Here is a 22423-nt window from a genome sequence, read left to right as displayed (position 1 = left end):
TTCTGTGCCAGTTTTACTCAAAAGTTAGGCAGTACGTTGGACCATGTGGCCAGATCAAAGATGGCGTCTGAGCCACTTGGCTGCTCTTGTAAAATTCAGAGTTCTGTGTTGCTAGGACTTGGAACTTTTTTTTTCTTTCTTTTTGTAATCTCTGCTTCTCATTAGCATTTCTAAAGGCAATAATGGTTCTTCAGTGGTATGTTGCTTTGTCTTTGGCTACTTCCTGCTCTCTGCTGATGGTTTTGCAAGCCAATTGTGGGCAAGTGTTTTTAATTAGCAAACTATGCCTGGGTGTTAAGAAAGAGTAGCCTTAAGCAGTAACTGGTAATCGCTGGTATCCTTGATGGATTCTTGGAGATAACTTGAATTTTGCAAAGTCTGGATCAGAAAAAATTAACAAGATTTTGTCTGAGTCTGAAAGGATTTGCTGCTGTGAATTTTGTCTACACAATTTGTTTTGGGCATGTTTGCCATTTTGAATACTGGATTGTTCAATTGCTGGTGTAAGACAAGATTCTAAGTTTCTGCTTCCTACTGAGGAAGGTCTGTTGTGGAAAGCACTCTTAGGGTGCATCATGTAACTGTACCAGGTTTCATACCTGTGTTGTTGTTGTCCCTCCCTAGTGTGGGGAGGTTCATCTGTGCTTAGATGTTTAATCTGCTCTTTCAGCTTCTGTCCAGAGTGGCTAACAGAAGTAAGGAGAAGATGATTCCTTTTAATTGAAAGTTAATTACTGATAATTTTGATTTTGCTTTTTCAGGTTCTATTCCAGGAAACCCAAGGAGTGCCTGCTTGGGGCTAACAAGAATGACTCCTTTTGCTTAAAAGTTAATTACTTTTATTCTCAGTTGCTGTACAGAATACCCAGGATTGACTTCTAATAAAAACTTCAACACTGAAAACCCTAAGGTGATAAACAAGGTCATGTAACTCCTGTGATTAATATAAACTTTTCCTTCCTATTTCCAAAGTCTTAGGTTTGCAGATGACAACTGGAAATTTTTCTGCCAGCAACACTCCACATTTTTTTTGGACTTTGATATTTTTTTTTCTGAGCCTATGGAGTAAAACTGCAGTTACATAACATATTCTACAGGCATAACTAAAAAAAAAAAAAAACTGTCTTTGTCTATATGTTTGTATGTCTGTATGTCCTTGTGTCTAACTGTCTTGACCTCCAGTGATTGACAAATTGGTATACATGGTGCCCATAGAAGTTGAAAAAAAAAAAAGTCTCCAGTCATGAGAAAAAATAAAGGTTATGGTTTGATTGTCAACATTGTGCTACTGAACTAAGCCGGTGCCTTCATAGACATAAATATTGTTGTTTCTGTTAATTTTCTGATATTTATGGCAAAGCTTCCCAGAAATCTAAATTCAAGTACAAAATTTGGTAGCCTGTCATTTGACTGATGCAAGGAAATTTGTTGAACCTCAGTAGAGCTCCTGAGACACTCCACGAAGTTTCTCCTTTCCTCCTGGGAAAGCATTACATGAATTTGTTCTATTTGGCTTTTACCTAATGAAGTAAAACTGGAAGGGAAGCATTGTCACTTGGGAAAATGGTAAAACTTTGGTATGTACAATATGTTAACAGTAGTATCGGGTATGTATGTAAATGTCAGCGGTGATTGTCACCTTGTAATATTGTATAATTCAATTGTTTCACATCTACAGAAATTGTTTCTGGAAATATAGGGAGAAAAGGTCTCAACAGATTCCTATTGATGGAACTGTGAGAGTAAAAACTTTCTTACAAAGGACTCAATAGACCTGGAAATACACCTGACATTTACTAAGGTTTCTTTGACATAATACTGGAAATTTTTTTTATGCATTCTGTCCTGAATCCACGAAATTTTTGTTTGTTTTGTTTTGTTTTGAGTAACCAGGATCTGCAGAAAGGTTGCAATTTTTTTTCCAGCAAAGCTAACTTGTCACATTTTCTCTCCCCTTGATACCAACACAGCATACAAATAGTGGTAGTAATTTTGCTACTTATCTTAGAGTCTGTTTTTGCATAACTTCCATAGGGATTTTGTCTGTTTTAAAAAAAAAATTGGACGTGAGTTTGATTGTGTGGCTTTGTGTGGAGTTCTTCCAGAAAGTTGAAAAAGAGCTGAACCAAGAAGAGGAGAACCTGTTTGCCTTGTAGGGTTCCAGAGACCTCCAAAGAAGGTGAGGAAGCTTGCCTCCATTGGCAGGACTGGACAACCGGCCAACGAAAATGCCCTGGTACCCTCGAGAAGAGGAAAGCCAGGTGGAGTCTGATGAGACCAACGTATACCTGAAGCATACATCGACGGGATGCCACCGGTTCGCTCTGATCCTGTATGGAATATTTCAACAAAGCCAGCTAAAAATTGCTGTTAGTTATTTCTGCCCTGTGATTTTATGCAAAAATAAGAAAAATGTTTAAAAGTAGATTTAGTTTGCAAACTTTTGCTTTGCTGTTAAAAGTTGGGATCAAGGTTGAGAAAATTGTGGTTTTTTTACATCAGTTGAACCATTTTAAACATTTTTTCCCTGTGATTTGATATATTTGCTATCTTGTTTTAGCCAGTTCTCCAGATTTTTTTCTTTTGGCTTGGATAATGGATTATTTTTAAGTAATGAAACTGTCATACTGGACATTCATGGACAATGCTGCTGACTAATTGTTGCTTCTCTTACACACATTGTAACCCTGAAAAAAAGACTGTCTCCTAAGATTACACCATGAGATCTGTGCCACCATAGATATGGTGGAATAAAAATTAAAAGGGGGGATTGTAACAGGGTGGTCCCCAGGAAAGGGGAGGTTCCAGCTTCCCTGCCCCACCCAAGGAAGGGTGGAGCTGAGCAGGGAGAGAGGAAGCTGCAGAAGAGACTGAGGAAGGAAGGAAGCAGGATGGAGCCAGGAGAACTGGAGGAGGCGCATGGAGCCTAGAGACACGTGAAGAAACTGCGCTTGTCTTTGGGTTGTGGACTGGGTGACACAGACGTGGGTGAGACCTGTGGGGAGGTGACAATGGCAGCTTTTATCTTGATGTTGATTTTGCTCTTTTCCTTCCGGGCTTGTCCGGTTGTTTGTGACCCTTTTCTGTGGGTCCCCACTGGAAGATGCTTTAGACTTGTGGCAGGCTTTGGGGCCTTGCTCTGCGCCATTCCCATATGGATGGACTTTTACCACGAGGGGATGGGTAACTTTGGGTGCTTCATTTAGAAACTAGACTCTTTGCCTTACCTGTGTTGTTTCCTAGTTTTATTAAAGTTCCTTCCCATTAAAGTCTCATGTGTTTTGTGTTGATGCGGCGGATGGCAGAACCCATGTAGAATAGGCAGGTTTGCAGGGTTTGGGCTGCCCCTCTCCCTGTCCTATAACAAATAAACCTTTTATTAAGCTTTTGTGTGTTCCCGCAGTGGAGTATTAGTAAGTCCCTTTTAAGCACGCGGTTGGGGACCCACAGCCAGGCAACCCGTTTTATATCGGGGCTGCCCTGTAACACCCCCACAGCAGTCTGATACCTGCTTGGGTTTTGTGCTTTGTGATTTAGGCATTGGCGCCTAAGGACCTTAGTTCCTCTAGCTGGGTTAATGGCTATGTTAATACCCCCACCTCCAGTTCTTGGCATTGTGTGAGCCAGGTTTCTGGTCTTGTGGTGCCTCCTTTCCAGTTTTTTTTTATTCTTATCCTCCATCAGTGGGGGTGACCGTGGTTTGGAGAGGTGTTGGGTTTGGAGGGAGGGGGGGTCCTTGGGTTACCCCTGGGAAAGTTTCACCAGGGCTTCCCTTTCAGCGGCACTCGGCAAGTTTCTCCACAAGACTGAGGCATTAGTTATATCCAAAAGGGCAGGTTCATTATTTTTTTTTAAACATTTATTTATATGCAAACAAGAGCCGGGGTACAGGCCAGAGATGTGGGGGTGGGGTGAGAGGATTATAAGAGACAGAGTGGGGAACAGAACAGGCAGCCTGATGAAATACACTGCTGAGGTGAGCAGCAGGCGAGACAGGAGAGGTCTGCTGCGCCATATGTGTTGCTGCCTGACCTGGGATTGAACTCATGCCGCAGAGGCTGCGGACAGCTTCATAGGCTGCATTTTTTTTTTTAAGAATTATTTATTTATTTATGCAAGCACTGGGTCAGTCAGAAGCATGGGAGAGTGAGAGAATTCACCAGAGCCAGAGCGGGGAGCAGAACAGGCAGAAGGACTGAAGTACACTACTGAGGAGAGCAGCGGGCACGGCAGGAGAGGTCAGTGCGCCCTGTGGGACCCTTGCCGGCTGCCGGGGATCAAATCGGTGCTGCAGAGGCTGCGGGCAGCTTCACAGCCCAGCGCTCAACTGCTGTGCCACCGGGGAGGCCCCATAGGTTGCATCTTAACCCCTTGCACTACCAGGGAGGCCCAGGGCAGGTTTATTATTAAAGAGAATAAAGGGCACTTGCAGAGAAATGTGGAGGCTGAAAGAGCTGCTCCTGAAATGGCCAGGTTTTTTTTTTTTAAGATTTATTTATTTATGCATACAAGAATGGGGGTAGAGGCCAGAGGTGTGAGGAGGTGAGATGATTCACCGGAGACAGAGTGGGGAACAGAACAGGTGACTGATTGAAATACACTGCTGAGGGGAGCAGAGGGCAAGTCAGGAGAGGTCTGCTGTGCCATGTGGGTAGCTCCCTGGCTGGGGATTTGTTAGGGGGAAAAGGATGTCCCAAAGCAAATTCCATATAGGTTTTGTGGACTCCACCCCCACCCCAGGTCAAAGCCAAAGACACTGGGAACTCCAAATCCCATCACCACCAAAGGGAAGGTGGCTGGGAACTGAGGGTGGGGTTAAGCAGCCAGGTGGATACAAAAGGCAGACACGTGGGCTTTGGGGATCCCCCATTTTTGGCTCTCGGCCAGCTCGCAGCGTCCGGCCAGCTCTGAGAGTGACTTTGGGTTTCCAGGTCATCGGATCGGGTAGGACGCATTAAAGACTTTATTTCCCTATTTTCTCCCTGAGTTGTACATTTTCCTTATTTCTTTTTCTCTTGTAAATAAACCTTTTATTAACCCTTTTGTGTGTGTCTGTAGTAGAGTATTCATAAGTCCCTTTAAAGCGCGCGGGTGAGGACCCACAGCCAGGAACCTGTTTAATATCGGGGTTGCTCTATAACAGATTGAACTCATGCTGCAGAGGCTGCGGACAGCTTCACTGGTTGCATCTTAATCTCTTGTATCATTAATCTCTTGTATCATTTTGGGAGGCCCCAAAATGGCCAGGTTTGTTGAGAGGCCTGCATAGTTGGGCAGAAGGACCGCTGCCTTGCAATGGGAGATGGTTGGTGAAGAGAAACACCTGCACAGTCACTGGTGGGCAGGTTGGCTGCTGCCCTGCAGAGGGAGAATGCTGGTGACAAGGGGCACCTAGATAGTAACAGGCAGGCAGGAGAGCTGCTGGCCCTTGCCAGTGCAGACATTGCACTGATAGTCTCCTTCTCTTTGGGAGGGGTTCTTTCCTTTGTGGAGCAAACTTTTGTTAAATTAATTACTTCTTCTAAGGAGCAGCATTTTCTACTATGGTCTCTATCTCCATATCCTACTTCTGCTCGGTGCCTGGGGGTACTTTCTACAGCATCTGATACTGGCCCAGGGATTTTTCATCTCTATAGCTGGTTTAACGACTATGTTAATCACTTCTACCCCACCTCCAGCTTTTGGCCTTTCTTGAGCCGGTTTCCGGTTTTGTGATGCCTCCTTTCTGAATTTTCTACTCTTAACCTACCTCAGGGGAGCTGTGGCACAGGAAATACTAGTGGCGGTTGGGGGCTAAAGAGGGTGCCAGCCTAGGACCCAGTTTAATTTGAAAGTTTAATTTAACCTCATCACACACTAATCCTATTGAAGTTCTTTTACACCAAGTCTTGTCTTTGTGGGCATGGGTGACTGGACCCCTTTACAGTGTGCAAATCTGGGATTCCCCAGGTACCCTTGAGACTACCCATTAACAGCCTCTGTGCAGCGCCCAGGAGGGGAACAGCCCCACGAACCAGAAGTAGGCCCTTAACTCTGAGAGCCTGTTTTCCCTTTTGTTGAATGGGGGCCTGACTTAAGGATATTTTATGTAAAGCGCCTTAGTCTCAGTAGGTGCTTCAAAAATGCTAGTAAATTGTTGAAAACAGAATGCTGGCTTACTAACAGGAAGAATATTTAGGAGACTTTGGAGGCAGGGAGTCCTATTTTAAGCTTAGTACCTGGGGGCACCAACTCCTCCACAAAGCGCCCTCCCGACCTGGTGCAACCTCAGCAGGTAGAGGGACGCGGGGAGTCCGGGAGGTGGGGCGTCTGGCACCCTAAAGTCCTATCCTACGTGGTCCCTCGCAGTCGGCAAGGCGGCAGGAGCCCCGTGCGCCCCGCCCCGTGCGCCCCGCCCCGCAACCGATTTTGGTTTCGAACATGCCGATTTTGGTCTCATTTTCTCGGCCACTCCACCCGCCGCCTGGGGTTGGCCCGGTGAGCCTTGACTTGAGGAGGGCGAGCTGCCCCTGGGAGGTGAGCTTTGGCTGGGGGCAGCGGGGGCGGGGAAGGGGGTGGCGGGGAGGGTGGAATCTCTGCGGAGGGCTCAGGGGAGCTGGGAGATAGTTAGCGGGGACGCCCATCGCGCTGGGCGCCGGCGGAGGCCGTAGACCTGTAGCTGGCGCCGCAGGAGCCGATCGTCCCGTCCCGGGATCGCGCCCTGGAGCTTGGGGCGGGTGAGCAATGCGGCGGGGCAGCAGGCCAGCGCGAGCCCCTGGGCCACTCCGCTGGGCAGCCCGGGCTGGACGGAACAAGTCACCTCACTGGGCTTGGGTGGAGGCCTCTGCTTCCTCCCTCGTGGCCTAATCCCGCCCGCTTGCTGGGCCCTCTCTTCCCCCTTCCTCGTGGGCTTACCTGGTTTTCCCGAGTTCAACGCAGGCACTGACCCATTCTTGTCTCCAGACCCGAAGTAAGCCACATGGGTTTACTGGCCCCCTGGAGCCAGTAAAGGGTCATGGGCTTCATGACCAAAGTCACCATTTCCTGCCGTTCCTTTCTTTTCTTAAAACAGAGCTCGCCGGCTTAACCACACACACTAGGAGCTGTGTGTTCACTGCCCCTTTCATTCCATCAGCACGTTAGCATTTGCTCTGCTGATTTTCTCCCCATTTAGCCTTAGAAAAGTGTGTCCATTTATCTTTGTGTGCATCAAATGGAAGGCAAACACTTCTGAATTGCCGGTACATTCCAGATTTTGATACCACAATGGCTTGTGTGCTTCAAAAAAGTGTCGTATCTGGATCAGGGACCACACCCCCTGTTTACCTGGTGGCTAAAATCGTAATCCCTAGCATGCCCCCTCCACCAGCCCCCAGTTTAAAGAATCATCTTAAGAAAATAAAAACCTGTACTTTTTTTGTGTTCCCCACATTGCAATTTACTTTTTTTTTTTTTAAGATTTATTTTTTTTACACTGCTAATATGAGCAGTGGGCGAGACAGGAGAGGTCTACTGCACCATGTCGGTAGCTCCCTGGCAGGTCAGGGATCGAACTTCTGCTGCAGAGGCTGTGGATAACTTCATAGTGCTGTGCTTTAACTCCTTGCACCACCAGGGTGGCTCAAAAGATTTATTTATGCATGCAAGAACTGGGGTACAGGCCAGAGGTGTGTGGGGTGGTGGTGAGAGGATTCACCAGAGACAGAGTGGGCACCAGAACAGGCAGATTCACTGAAATACACTGCTGAAGGGAGCAGCTGGTGAGTCAGGAGAGGTCTGTTCTGCCTATGGGTTAGCTCACTGGCATGGATGGAACTAGTGTGCAGTGACTGAATGTTGGCCTTGATCACCTGGCTGAGATAGTATTTTCCAGTTTCTCCACTGGAAAGTTACTTTATTCCCCCTGGTCCATACTGTACTCTTTGGAAATAAGTCATTATGTGCAGCCCACACCTAAGCATTGGGGAGTTATCCCCCTCCTCTTTAGGGGCAAGATTCTCTGTATATTTGGAATTCTACATGGGAGAGTTGTCTCTCCTTTATTAATTCAATCACTTGTTATTTATTTACATCACTTTTGGCTTATTTAATCACTTATTTATCATTTAAAGATATCATACTAGTGTGTTGGTCTCACTACAACAAAAAATGCTCCTAGTGCTCTTATCACTTAGGAATTTACAAAGATTCTTGGAGATACTTAGTTTATACTTGGGGTTATATTCCAATACTACTTTATTTTGTTGTTTACATTACTGCAGCTTTGATTCCTGTGCTCTTTCCTAGCATCTTTGTTATAGAGCTTTTTTTTTTTAAATTTATTTATTTATACAAGCACTGGGTACAGTCAGAAGCGCGAGAGGGTGAGAGAATTCACCAGAGCCAGAGCGGGGAGCAGAGCAGGCAGAAGGACCGAAGTACACTGCTGAGGGGAGCAGCGGGCGGCAGGAGAGGTCTGCGCGCCATGTGGGACCCTCCTCTGGTGGTCCGGGAGCAGCCGGGGATTGAACCGGCGCTGCAGAGGCTGCGGGCAGCTCAACCGCTGCGCCACCGGGGAGGCCCATTTGTAGAGCTTTTGCTTTTGAAAATACTTTTACTTATGTGCTTACTTTATGTTTTACTTATGTTATCACTTGAACTTTGGATTATTATTTGCCCCTTTTTAAGAGATCTGGAAGCTGAGGCCAGGGAGCCAATGGGTGACTTCATGGATGTCACTTCCCCATAGGGAATGACAGGCTGGACTCAGACCAGACTGATGCTGCCAGGAACCTGTGATGTCCAGCCTGGGCGCTCCTTATTGCCCTCCTAGATACCTGGCCTCACCCGTGTGCTGAAGCTGGTTTTCAAATAGCGCTGGCTCCCTGCGCTCCTCCAGATGTGTCCTTGGGCTGGAAAATGAACTCAGAGCAGACAGGCCATGAACAATATGTGTGTGCAGGTTTCCTACTCTACCATACGTGGTGTACGGCCCTGTCTTCTCCCCCTCCCTAGCCCTTAATCACTTGACCAGGCAGAAGAGAGCTTGTGGTCTGAATTGAGGCTTCTTGGGGTGATATCATATGTAGTCCCCAAGGATCAAAATAGAAAAGTAACAGAGAATGGTAAGAAATTGATTTTGGAAAACAAAGGCTTAATTTGGTGGACGCTCAGGATGAATGAAAACTTGCTTTGAAGTGGAATTTGACCTTACAAAAGCTATGTTTGTGAGGGAGGTGTTTATAATCAGAGGGGAGCCCCTGGAACTTCTGTTGAATCAAGATTGTTGGTGAGAAAGGGGTGAGTGGTGAAGGGGAGAATGATAGGGGAGAAGATAATGGTGTCCTGGAGTCATGGAATAACATTTATTGATTTACTTTTACTTTGCATAAAAGAACTGGAGTGTAGGCCAGAGGTGCAGGCAGGTATAGGATTCACCAGAGACAGAGTGGGGAGCAGAACAGGCAGATTTTAGTGTAATACACTGCTAAGGGGAGCAGCAAGTGAGATAGGAGAGGTCTGCTGCGCCATGTGGGTCAGCTCCCTGGCCTGGGTTGAACTCAGGCCATAGCAGTGACAGTGCTGAGATTTAACACCTAGGCTGCTGCCCGCAGCAGCCTGGGTGTCAGGATTCCTTGAAGGATGGGATGGCGTCAGCGAAATCGCGAGGAAAGAGGGAAGGAGTGAGGAGATGCAGACACTTGGTCAGGGTGCAGGCATCATCCTGCTGAGAGTCTCAGTGCAACAGGGTGGTCCCCGGGAAAGGGGGAAGTTCCAGGTTCCCTGCCCCACCCAAGGGAGGTTGAGCAGGGAGAGAAGAAGCTGCAGAGGAAACTGAAGAAGGAAGGAAGCAGGATGGAGCCAGAAGGAGACCCGGAGGAGGCACATGGAGCAGAGAGACGCGTGAAGAAACCGCGCTTGTCTTTTGGTCGTGGACTGGGTGACACAGATGTGGGTGAGACCTGTGGGGAGGTGACCATGGCAGCTTTTATCTTGATTTTGATTTTGCTCTTTTCCTTCCGGGCTTGTCTGGTTGTTTGTGACCCTTTTCTGTGGGTCCCCACTGGAAGATGCTTTAGACTTGTGGCAGGCTTTGGGGCCTTGCTCTGGGCCAGTCCCATTTGGATGGACTTTTACCCACGAGGGGACGGGTAACTCTGGATGCTTCATTTAGAAACTAGACTCTTTGCCTTACCTGTATTGTTTCCTAGTTTTATTAATGTTCCTTCCCATTAAAGTCTCCTATGTTTTGTGTTGATGCGGCGGATGGCAGAACCCATTTAGAATAGGCAGGTTTGCGGGGGTTTGGGCTGCCCCTCTCCCTGTCCTATAACAGATTCTTTGCCTTTCCTGTATTGTTTCCTAGTTGTATTAAAGTTCCTTCCCATTAAAGTCTCATATGTTTTGTGTTGATGAGGCAGATGGCAGAACCCATTTAGAATAGTCAGGTTTGAGGGGTTTGGGCTGCCCCTCTCCCTGCCCTGTAACATCAGCAGCCCTTTGTTTATACATTTCAAGCAAATTGGGAGAATGCATAAGCATATGCATTAGGGAAGATAACAATCACATCTTTCCCAGAACAACAAGGGTTTATTTACCCTTCCACAGAGGTTGTGACATTTATTATTTTTTGATTTAAAGGAGGCACATTTGCTAAACAAAAGTGTCGCTGATGTTGTGATATTTATCATTTGATTTAAAGGAGGCACATTTGCTAGAAAGAAGTTTCTCAGAGTAGTCTTTTTATTACTAGTCTTTTTATTACTAGTAAATGACTATAGCAGCTGCACTAACATTTCTGTGTTTATTGTAGTGAAAGGATTAACTAAGGTCTAGGAGAAACAAAGGGCAGGAAGTTACCTGGGGGGAAGGGAGACAAAGGGATTTTTTTCTATCCTATAAAGTTTAAACTAATTGATTAAATATAACTAATTGATTAAAGTAAAAAACTGAAAGCTTTTATATAGAAGTCATTATCTATAGTATATTGTTTTAATATTGATTGGATATTAAGGAACTAAGGACCTGGAGGGCGTTAATGCCAGGCAAGCTGCACTGACTTTTCCCTAGCCCCCAGCTCCTAATTGAGGGAGGAATTCTAATCTAAACAAAGAGTTTTTTTACCTATTACTTCTCTACTTATCAAGTCAGCCTAGTTTCTGTATCTCACTTTAAGATCAGGGGAAAATTCCTTTCTCTGTAAGATTGCTGATTGTTGTTTGTAGTTATTAGGAATTACAAATATTTCATCAGCGGTATGGCCAAAGATGGTTATAGCTAGCTCAATCAGTCACATAACTGCTGTTGATTTATTCTTGAATGTATACTCTAACAGCTACCATACCAATTGGTATATGCATGGGAATTAGCCCTAGGTAAACAGGAATAATTTAGCAGGAGTTGGCTATGGTGCCTCCTGGCTTATCAGGAATTTTCTCATACTTGGAGCCTGGCTCACCTCTGACACTTAACTGTTATTATTAACCTCAAGGTAAAAGAATTTCCTTCTCCAATTAGCCCTTGCCTCAAAAGGCCACATATCCATACTAAAAGACTCGGCAGAGGGATATTTACAGCCTTTGTTCCCAGAAGTTTTTTCACTTGTTAATGTAAGGCCAAATGTTGAATTGCTGCCTTTTGGCAGAGAATTACTAATTTTATACAAAATGTAATATTTGTATCATGTAGTGCCATTTGTCATCAAATTGGTTATTCAGTGATTGATCGGTGTTTGCGGTTTTACTTTTAAATACGTATTTTTGTAATGGTAGAAACTAGCCATAAACATGAGAATCTAGCAGGAGTCAGCTAATGAGATACCTGACTTTTCAGGAATCTGCCCCATGCCGGGACCTTTGTCAGACTGTAACAGGGTGGTCCCCAGGAAAGGGGAAGTTTCCCTGCCCCACCCAAGGGAGGGTGGAGCTGAGCAGGGAGAGGAGAAGTGGGCAGAAGAGACTGAGGAAGGAAGCAGGATGGAGCCAGGAGACCTGGAGGAGGCGCATGGAGCCTAGAGACACGTGAAGAAACTGTGCTTGTCTTTTGGTCGTGGACTGGGTGACACAGATGTGGGTGAGACCCATGGGGAGGTGACAATGGCAGCTTTTATCTTGATGTTGATTTTGCTCTTTTCCTTCCGGGCTTGTCCAGTTGTTTGTGACCCTTTTCTGTGGGTCCCCACTGGAAGATGCTTTAGACTTGTAGCAGGCTTTGGGGCCTTGTTCTGGGCCAATCCCATATGGATGGACTTTTACCCACGAGGGGACGGGTAACTTTGGGTGCTTGATTTAGAAACTAGACTCTGCCTTACCTGTATTGTTTCCTAGTTGTATTAAAGTTCCTTCCCATTAAAGTCTCCTATGTTTTGTGTTGATGCGGCGGATGGCAGAACCCATTTAGAATAGGCAGGTTTGCGGAGTTTGGGCTGCCCCTCTCCCTGTCCTATAACAAGATGACATGAGTAGCGTGGCTCCCCATACTAGGCTACCAGGGAGGTCCCATGAAATAACATTTCATTTCACAAACCTTACAGAGAATCTGCTTCATGTCAGGTAATAGAGATAAGAAAAGATTAGCAAGAACAGACTTTTGGGTTCACATTTTGATTGGGAGAAAGGTTGGCAAAAATACCAATTATAAAGCCATGCCATGGTGCTGTGATAGAAGTGCAGTGTTTGCAGAGCTGCAGGAGTTGCTGAGGGTGTGATTCATCCAGTTTGGAGGTGGAATGGGCATAGGAAAGACCTGGCAGAGTAGGGGGCAGGGTAGGGGGCGGATCTGATTAAACTTTGAAGGGTGAGCTGGGATGAGAAAAGAGCTTATGTGAGGGTAAGAGGTGGGGAATGAGGACTGTCTTTTGGTTCAGTGTTTCTAACTCTAGAGTAAGACAGTATTGCAGGCTGCCTGGTGAGTGGGGGACAGATTTTAGACAGCCTTGCGTGCCCTGCTGCACAGTTGTGACCTCAGTTAAGAGTTTTGAAATAGGAATGTGACTAGATGAGATCTGTATGTTAAAACAAATCTTGCAGCCCTTGCTTGCTAGGACAGAGGCCACATTTCACAAAATCTAAGATGTTATAATTTATTTTATGTTCCACATAGAAAAAATATTTTACTGATTAAATGATGGTATTCCACAGACCACATTTCAGAGATAAAATGTAATGACATGAGTGTCTCAATTGAAGAAAACTGGTAACTCCCCAGCTGGAGGCTTCATCCCTCCTTCCTCCAAGGAATGAATGGCTACAGTATCTCCACTCCACTAACCATCAATGTTAATTTCACTGACTCCACTTAACTAAACTTTTTTTTTTATAGAGGCATGTTATTTATTTGTTTGTTTGTTTGTTTGTTTTGTAAGCGCGGGAGGGTGCGAGAACTCACCAGAGCCAGAGTGGGGAGCAGAGCAGGCAGAAGGACCGAAGTACACTGCTGAGGGGAGCAGTGGGCGGCAGGAGAGGTCTGCGCGCCATGTGGGACCCTCCTCTGGTGGCTGGGGAGCAGCCGGGGATCGAACCGGCGCTGCAGAGACTGAGGCAGCTTTGCAACCCAGCGTTCAACCGCTGCGCCACCGGGGAGGCCCCACTTAACTAAATTTAATGAATTGTCTTTTTCCTGCCTGAGACCCAGAAAGCTCAAAATTAACGCTTTAAGGGCCTCCCTGGTGGCCCAGGGGTTAAAGTCTCAGCACTATAAAGCTATTGCCAGCCACTATCGCATGATTTTGATCCCCGGCCAGGGAGCTAACCTACGTGTGCAACAGACCTCTCCTGTCATACCCACCACTGCTTCCCTCAGCAGTCTATTTCAGTTGATCCGCCTGTTCTGCTCCCCACTCTGTCTCTGGTGAATCTTCTCACCCCCCCACACCTCTGGCCTACACCCCAGTTCTTGTATGCATAAATAAAAATAAATCTTAAAAAAAATTAACACCTTAATACTGACATCCTTGGCCCAAGGACTTCAGGTGTCTTTCTGCTTTGGTTGCTCTTGATAACAGCACTGACTTCATGTTGCACATTAAATAGGCTGATGTGCTTGCTATTGCTAAACCTTTATTTTACAAAAACACTTTTGTTTATAAGTTTACTACAAGATACAATAAAAGATATAGATGAAGAGAGATGTTGATTGAAGGTCCCAAGCACAATGCTTCTGTTCCTGTGGAGTTGGGGTGGGTCACCCTCTTGGTTTGGATGTGTTCACCCACCTGGACACTATCCAATCTATTAGGAATCTTGTGGGAGCTTCCTCACATAGGCATTATCAATATATATATTTTAAAGATTTATTTATTTATGCATACAAGAACTGGGGTACAGGCCAGAGGTGTGGGGGGTGAGAAGATTCACCAGAGACAGAGTTGGGAACAGAATAGGCAGATCGATTGAAATACACTGCTGAGGGGAGCAGTGGGTGAGTCAGGAGAGGTCTGTTGCACCATGTGGGTAGCTCAAAGGCCGGGGATCGAACTTGTGCTGCAGAGGCTGTGGTCAGCTTCATAGGTTGTGTCTTAACCCCTTGCGCCACCAGGGAGGCCCCAGGCATGATCAATATTAATTCCATTTCTGGTTCTCCCTGGTGGTGCAGGGTGTTGAGATGCAACCTATGAAGCTGTCCACAGCCACTGCAGCACAGGTTCGATCCCCAGCCACGGGGCTGCCCATGTGGCACAGCAGACCTCTCCTGGCTCTCCTGCTGCTCCTTTCAGCAGTGTATTGCAGATCTGCCTGTTCTGCTCCCCACTCTATCTCTGGTGGATCCTCTCCCCGCACCTCTGGCTTGTACCCCAGTTATTGAATAGGTAGGTCTTTAAAAAAAAGATAAACTCCATTTCCAGCCTCTCTTCTCTTTCTGGAGGATGGGAGGTGGCCTGAAATTTCCAAGGTTCTAATCATGTGTAGGTCTTTCAGCCCCTGACGAGGAACCCACCCTGACCTACCCCATTGGAACAATGGGTGGTTCTGGTGCTCTTTCACTTAGGGACTTAAAAAGGCTCTGGAGGAACCTCCAGAATCTCAGGAACCAGGGATGGCACCCATATATATTTTCCCACCATCTAACACCTGTGAAAGGTTTGCATATTCTCTCCCACTCCCATGTCTTCATGGTGATATTGTGACTCAGGAAACTCAGGAGTCCATACAACAGAGGGATTGAGACTGGGTGAGAATCTGGGTTTTAGTCCTAACATAAGACTCCTCACTTTCGTCTTCAGTTAGAATAATAGCTGGGGTGGAGGAAGGTTCTACCTGCATTTCCTTACTCATAGTTTCTAGGAGCTATGTGGAGGGGCCTTGATGGGTGGAGGCAGGTTGGACATCTGGCAGGTCTTGACAGGTTGTAGTACACCTCTGAGGGGGCCAGAGAGATCACTACCTTTAGTGTCTATCTTTTTCACCAGACCTTTGTCTTGATACACAGGCTGATTTTTCTGCATAAGTTTTTTTTTTTTAATAGAGGCATTTGTTTGTTTGTTTGTTTGTTTTGTTTATACATGCACTGGGTACAGTCAGAAGCACGGGAGGGTGAGAGAATTCGCCAGAGCCAGAGCAGGGAGCAGAGCAGGCAGAAGGACTGAAGTACACTGCTGAGGGGAGCAGCGGGCGGCAGGAGAGGTCTGCGCGCCATGTGGGACCCTCCTCAGGTGGCCGGGGAGCAGCCGGGGATCGAACCAGCGTCGCAGAGGCCGCGGGCAGCTTCACAACCCAGCGCTCAACCGCTGCGCCACCAGGGAGGCCCTGCATAAGTTTTTTAATATATTTCAGCCTAGTAATCTTCAGTAACTTCCCTCCTGTATCAGTCAAGATTCTGTGTGTGTGTGTGTGTGTGTGTGTGTGTGTGCTGATGATGCACAAGTCCAGGTCCAAGCTGGCTGGACAAAAAGGGCATCCAATGTTTGGATGATGGAAAAGTTCAAGGGCAGTCTTAGCTTCAGGCATAGCTTGATACAGGATTTCACAAGATGCCTTTCAGACCCTGTTTTTTTCACTTCATCTTTGGGTTGTCTTTATTCCCAACTAGGCCAACTCTCTGATTAGCAAAACTGCACTAGCAGCACCAAACCATATGACCCTTCTACATAAGTTCTTGAGAAACCAGGAGAATCTTTACCCCCAGTCTCCACTAGTTCTTCTTGTGACTGGCTGCCATTGAGTCACATTCTCACCCCTGAAGCAAGCACTGCGGCCAGGGGGCATTAAACTATTCCCTTGCTCCACCTTGAGCAAGGGAGAGCTCTGTGCCCAGTGCATGATCCCCACAAAGGAATAGGGTAAAGTGAACATAGGAAGACTGGGAGCAGGTGCTCCTAGCCTGCTGGTGGGAACGTTCATTGGTTCATTTGCTTAGGAAACAGCCTATCCTGGTCTAGTAAGTGGGGGCTGCATCTGCTTGTTCCAGGACACGTTTGCAGGAATGTTCACGGAGCCACATTTGCAGTTGTCCAGATGGCCATAGGAAGTAGGTTATATTGGAATGGAATTACGTAATCATAAAGCAATGAAAATGAACAAAACCAGTCACCACCTCATGAGTGAAGCTCACTAACATGATGTAGTCTCCCCTTCATTCAATATGATTCCATTCATCTGAAGCTCAAAACCAGGAAAGATAAACTGTTATTTATGCATGCATGCCTAGGTATAAAACTAAAAAGGGGACCAGCAATTATCACTTATTGTAATTTATTCCATAACAACCATTTCCTTGGACACAGCTTTTCCTCTGGTTTCAGTACGTTCCCGAAGCCAAACCTTGGATCCGACTGGCTCTGCGCTGGTGATGTGCAGCCCAGTGTTCTTACTGCTGCAGGAAATCTGAAGAAATTGTTTCTCTCTCTAGTAACTCACTGTCTTACCAGAGGTTCTTGTAGTCATTCAGCAAGGAAGCAATTTGTTTGCATCAGATGCTCTGTGCCTCTGCTTTGTTCACTTCATTAGCCAGTATTTATTATTTCCTCTGTGTCAGGTGTTGTGCTGCCTTCTAGGGATAAGACAGTGTCCGCCTTTGTTGAGTGTGAAAAGCTAATATTAATCAAGTAATTACACTAATAAGTCGGGAATTACAATTGCAGAGAATTGCATGGTGCAGTGTGGGGTGCTTTTGGGTTGTGTAAGGGAAAGAACGGATGGGCTCAGTCTGCAGGTCAGGCAAGAGTTGCCCGAGGAGTTAGTTTTCAGCTGAGACTGCAGACTGGAAAAGGAGTTTGCTAAGAGGGCATGGAAAGGGATTCTATGCAGAGGGAAGAGCATTTTCAAAGGGCTCAGACAGAAAAGAACATGGAAACTTTTTTTAAAGTTGCATTATTTTTTATTGAGGTAACGTTGGTTTACCTTACTGTATATGATTTAAGGGAACACAGACGTATGTTATCACACCATGCCCACCATAAAAGCACCCACAGTCCTTCACCAACCCTATTCTGTTAGACTGTAAATCCCCCAGGAGGGACCTTTACTTTATTCTTGGAGTCCTGGAAAGCCACAGAGAGGTCTTAGAAGGGTGGTTATGGAAGGGTACTTGCATGTTAACATGCACAGGCTGTGTCTGAGGGACTGAGGAAAGCCACACACAATGGCTGGAGCACTAAGCAGTGGGGAGAGGAGGTTCAAATAAATTGGGGACCCTCAAAACAATATATATTCCTCACAATTAGCTCCATTTTTAGCTTCCAAAGGACTACCTGACTATGTCACCAGATGTAAGCTCCAGGGAGGTAGGGACTTTGCAATTTTCTTTTTCTACTATGTTCTCAGTGCCTGGTACATAGTAGGCACCAAAAAAAGTGTCTATTAACTGTTGACTGAATTCTGACACCCTGATAGTTAAAATCCTCAAGTGCACTGTAAGCCATGACCCAGCACCTCCCAGTTGGCCATTGTCTTCAGGCCCCACTCTGCACCTTGTGGGATCACTGTGCTCAGAGCACCCAGCTGAACCCCATTTGCATGGTTTTTACTATGCTTCAGAGTATCACCAAAGCTCAGCCCCATGGGGAGAAGTGGCCATGTGACTTCAGCAATGCACTCACCACAGAACCCACATCTCTGAACACTGCCTGCTGCCCAGCCCACAGCCTCATCTGGGATTGTAAAATCCAGGGAGTCCAGTCCCAAGGTGACATCACAGGGGCAGGTCCACTTCCCTAGGATCCAGAACCAGGTCATTTGCTTTTTGCCCTGAATTCTGTCTTTTCTAGGTTTGTGAGAGATATCAAAAGTTTACTTCTAGAAGAATTTACTTATTTTAGGTTAAGGACTAGGACTTAATCTAGAACCCCAAAATGGGACTCCTCAGATGGGGTTCCCACAAGGCATGGAGCTCTAGGCTAATTGCTTTGCAATTTCAAAGAAGAGGTTTGGGGATTCCAGCAGAGACCAGACCAGGGAGCACATCTGGGCACCTGCGCTTTTATAGACCTGAGTTCGCATCTGGGATTCATTGTCTTCTCGGCTTCTTTTCTGTGGCATCTGGGAGCCCAGGCAACAGAGGCAGGGAGGAAGGTGTAGGGTGGCAGAAGCCACTGTGAGTTGAAGGAGCATTTGGCACCTGCTTGAGCAGAAGTTGTCAGAGGACCAGAGTTCTGGTCCCTTTCCTCTTGAGCTGACCCAAGGTAGATGTAGGGACAAGGTGCGACGGAGCTTTTCTCGACTGGCTTTTGCAGATTCTTACAGCCATGAATTGCCCGTGACATCCACATCCTAAAATGTGTTGCTGGAAATTACATCTGCTGCCTGTTGACAGATGCAGAGTAGGATTTGGGAGATCCAGAGAGTTGTAGGGGAAGAGTAGGGTGGTTTGGGGAAAGGGGCTCAGGCGATAGGGAGTGTCTGCAGTCCTGCCTGGTTCTGTGGAATCACAACCAGCTTCTGGTTTATTGAAGGGACAGAAGCAGGGGTGTGTGACCTCTGCTACAAGCTGATTCATGAAGTCACTTTCTCAGGTTTCAGAATTTGCGTAAAGGATGTGAGGGTTTTTTTGCTCTGATTTTCTGTGGTTTCTCCCTAACCGAGAGCCAGGAATGGAGAGGAAGATATTGTGGAAACCTGTTGAAATAACCAGCGCCTATGCAGAAGGCATAAACTGTTGAAGGGCAGAATCATGGGGGACATGGTTTTAATGGAGACGAGTTTGCAAAAAGGGTCCATTTGGTGTTAGATCTGAAAGGATTAGGTGTGGGGTGGTGAGCAGTTATTCTGGCACTCTTGTGTTGCTCATACTTGAACCCCATTTTTGGACCTATCTCAGGCTAGGATACTTTCAGTCCGCATCAGCAGTAACAAGTGCCCTGTTACCTTTATCAGCACTCTCCAGCTTACAGAGCCCTTCCCCATATGTGAGTGCACCCCAGTTTCCCGACAAAGAAACTGGCATTGGATCCAGTCTTACATTTGCCTGAGTAAGGAAGAGAGTGGTGGATCTGACACCAACTGCTTGCTACCACATACCCTTGGCAGGTTACTTACTCTGCTGGCTGAGCCTTGGCTTCCTCAGAAAACCAAGCATTAAATAACATAAGGGACCTCCCTGGTGGCGCAAGGGGTTAAAGCACAGCACTGTGAATCTATCCCCAGCTTCTGCAACATGAGTTCGATCTCTGGCCGGCCAGGGAGCTACCCACATGGCACAGCAGACCTCTCCTTCCTCGCCCGCTGCTCCCCTCAGCAGTGTATTTCAGTCGATCTGCCTGTTCTGTTCCCCACTCTGTCTCTGGTGACTCTTCTCACATCCCTCCCCCCACCTCTGGCCTGTACCCCAGTTCTTGTTTGTCTAAATAAATAAATCTTTAAAACAAAATAACATAACATATGTAAATGCCAGGTAAGGTGGGTTCTTTGGTTCTTTTTCTTTCTTTCTTTCTTTCCTTCCTTCCTTCCTTCCTTCCTTCCTCGCTCTTTTTTTTTGATTGATTTATTTATTTATACAAGCACTGGGTACAGTCAGAAGTGCGGGAGGGCGAGAGAACCCACCAGAGCCAAAGCGGGGAACAGAACAGACAGACTGACGAAGTACACTGCAGAGGGGAGCAGCAGGCATGGCAGGAGAAATCTGCGTGCCATGTGGGACCCTCGCCAGTGGCCGGGGATCGAACTGGCGCTGCAGAGGCTGCGGGCAGCTTCGCAGCCCAGCGCTCAACCGCTGCGCCACCAGGGGAAGCCCAAGGTGGGTTCTTAATAAATGCTGTTGCCCAGTTGTTGTTCCTCACCAGTGGTTACAGAGCCTGAACTTGAACCTGGCTGTTCACTCACAGATTTGCATGTACTCAGCAGTGCAGGTTAGTCCTCTTTCATCATAAGCCGCGATGGGTCCTGTATAGCCAGGCGATGGGACTGAACATAGAAACGTCTGTTTTATTTCTCTGATAATGGCTGACTTGCAGACAAGTGGTTTGATACAGTTAGTGTCGCCTTCAACTCTCCAAGTCCTTTTATTTGCTCAACACGTTTGTATTGGCCTCCTACGGTGTGTCAGGCACCGTGATCTCTTCCTTAGTGACTTTTAACATCTTTGGTAGTTGCAGACCTTTGTGGATTCTTTTGAGAAATATGGAAAATCATAACCCCTCTCCTCGGAAAACTTTCTAATGTTTTGTTTTGCTGAAACATTTAAAAGTTTCAGTCATGAAGTCCTAAATACTGCAGCATGCGTTGCCTTAAAAAATGGACATTCTCATATATAACCTCAATAAGTACCATTTAAAAATAAATACTTTAATTTTCTCAAATTTTACTAATTTATATTTTACATAACTATAATTTCAGGGATACATTTTCACACCCCCATATATATAGGTGCTTTGCTCACCCTCCACCAAACCCCACTTCATGTCCTGTCCCCCTTCCTTCCTCATTTCCTCCCTCCTCCCCTGTTCTCCTGGTAACCAGTGTAGTTTTCATAAGGTCTAAGTTCTGTTTGCTGTATTTTTTTTCTTTTTTCTTTTTAATTTATTTATGCATACAAGAACTGGGGTACAGGCCAGAGGTGCAGGGGGTGAGAGGATTCACTAGAGACAGAGTGGGGGGCAGAACAGACAGACTGACTGAAATACACTGCTGAGGGGAGCAGTGGGCAAGTCAGGAGGTCTACTATGCTGTGTGGGTTGCTCCCTAGCCGGGGATCGACCTTGTGCTGCAGTGCTTGCGGATAGCTTCATAGGCTGTGTCTTAACTCCTTGCACCACCAGGGAGGCCTCACAAGTTTATTTTCTTTTGTTGTTTATATTCCACAAATTAGTGATACCATTTTGTATCTGTCTTCTTTCACTTAGCCTAATCACCTCAAGAGCTATCCATTTTGTCTCAAAAGATACTGTGTCATCTTTATAATTAACTGAGTAGTATTCTGTTGAGTATATATTCTAGTTTTCTTTATCCATTTTTGGTCACTGGGCACTTAGGTTGGTTCCATGACTTGGTTATTGTGAATAATGTTGATATGAACATAGGAAGGCACAAATCTTATTTAAAGATTATATTATATTAGAGTTTTTATATTCTCTTATATTCTAGCAGTGATGTTTATTTATAGGTTTATTTATTTTTGCGTTGAAGAACTGGGGTATAGGCCAGAGGTGCAGAGTGGGGGGGGTGGGTATAAGAGGATTCACCAGAGACAGTGGGGAACAGAACAGGCAGAATGACTGAAATACACTGCTGAGGGGAGCAGCAGGTGAGACAGTAGGGGTCTGCTGTACCATGTGGGTTAGCCCCCTTGCTGGGGATTGAACTCAGGCCACAGCAGTGATAGTGCTGTGACTAGGCCACTAGGGAGGCCCTCACTATCTCTTGCTGCCACCTTTTCCATTCTTACACTCTGTGCTTTGAATATTCCCTGAATTTGCTCCTAGATTTTTCCTCTGTACTATGCTCGTGCTTAATATTTTCAACAGAATTCTTTCACTCAACCCACTTTGAAACCCTTGAGGCTAAGTGTCATTCTCCCCATTCTATGGCTCAGTAAACTGAGGCTCAGGGTCCTTCATAAGCTCTTTTGTCACAGAGTCAGGGCTGAAGGCAGTCATATGTGCTGGGCTCCTAAATGCAGCCAGGAATTGTGCTGGGGCTACAAAAGTGGTTGGGACTGACATCCTCTCTCTGCTCAGCGATGTGTTCCCCCTGAGCGTGGCACCCTCATTAGCACATGCAGCCCCCAGACTATATCTCCTATATGGGTTTCCTTCACCAGCTCAGCCTGGACGGTCCACCATTGTGAGCAGCAGAGCATGAATGGTGGCTGAGAATGAATGCAGTGTGGCCAGACCATGCTCCTGGCAGGCGGAGGCCAAGTGGAGTCGGCATCTAGGGGAAGTGAACCACACCGAAGCCACCTCACAGCCCAAGAAGGAGTCCACAAAGGAAGGCACTAGGCGCTTGATGCTTCTTGAATCTGGGTCAGGAGGCTCGGTGCTCTTGGTGCTTGCCACCAGAAACCTGGAAGGGCAGACAGAGGGGCTCTTGCCTGT

Source organism: Talpa occidentalis, unplaced genomic scaffold (genome assembly GCF_014898055.3).
Source record: "Talpa occidentalis isolate TD23 unplaced genomic scaffold, MPIMG_talOcc4v2.1 talOcc4.2, whole genome shotgun sequence".
Classification (NCBI taxonomy): domain Eukaryota; kingdom Metazoa; phylum Chordata; class Mammalia; order Eulipotyphla; family Talpidae; genus Talpa; species Talpa occidentalis.
Note: the sequence above shows the minus strand (reverse complement) of the source record.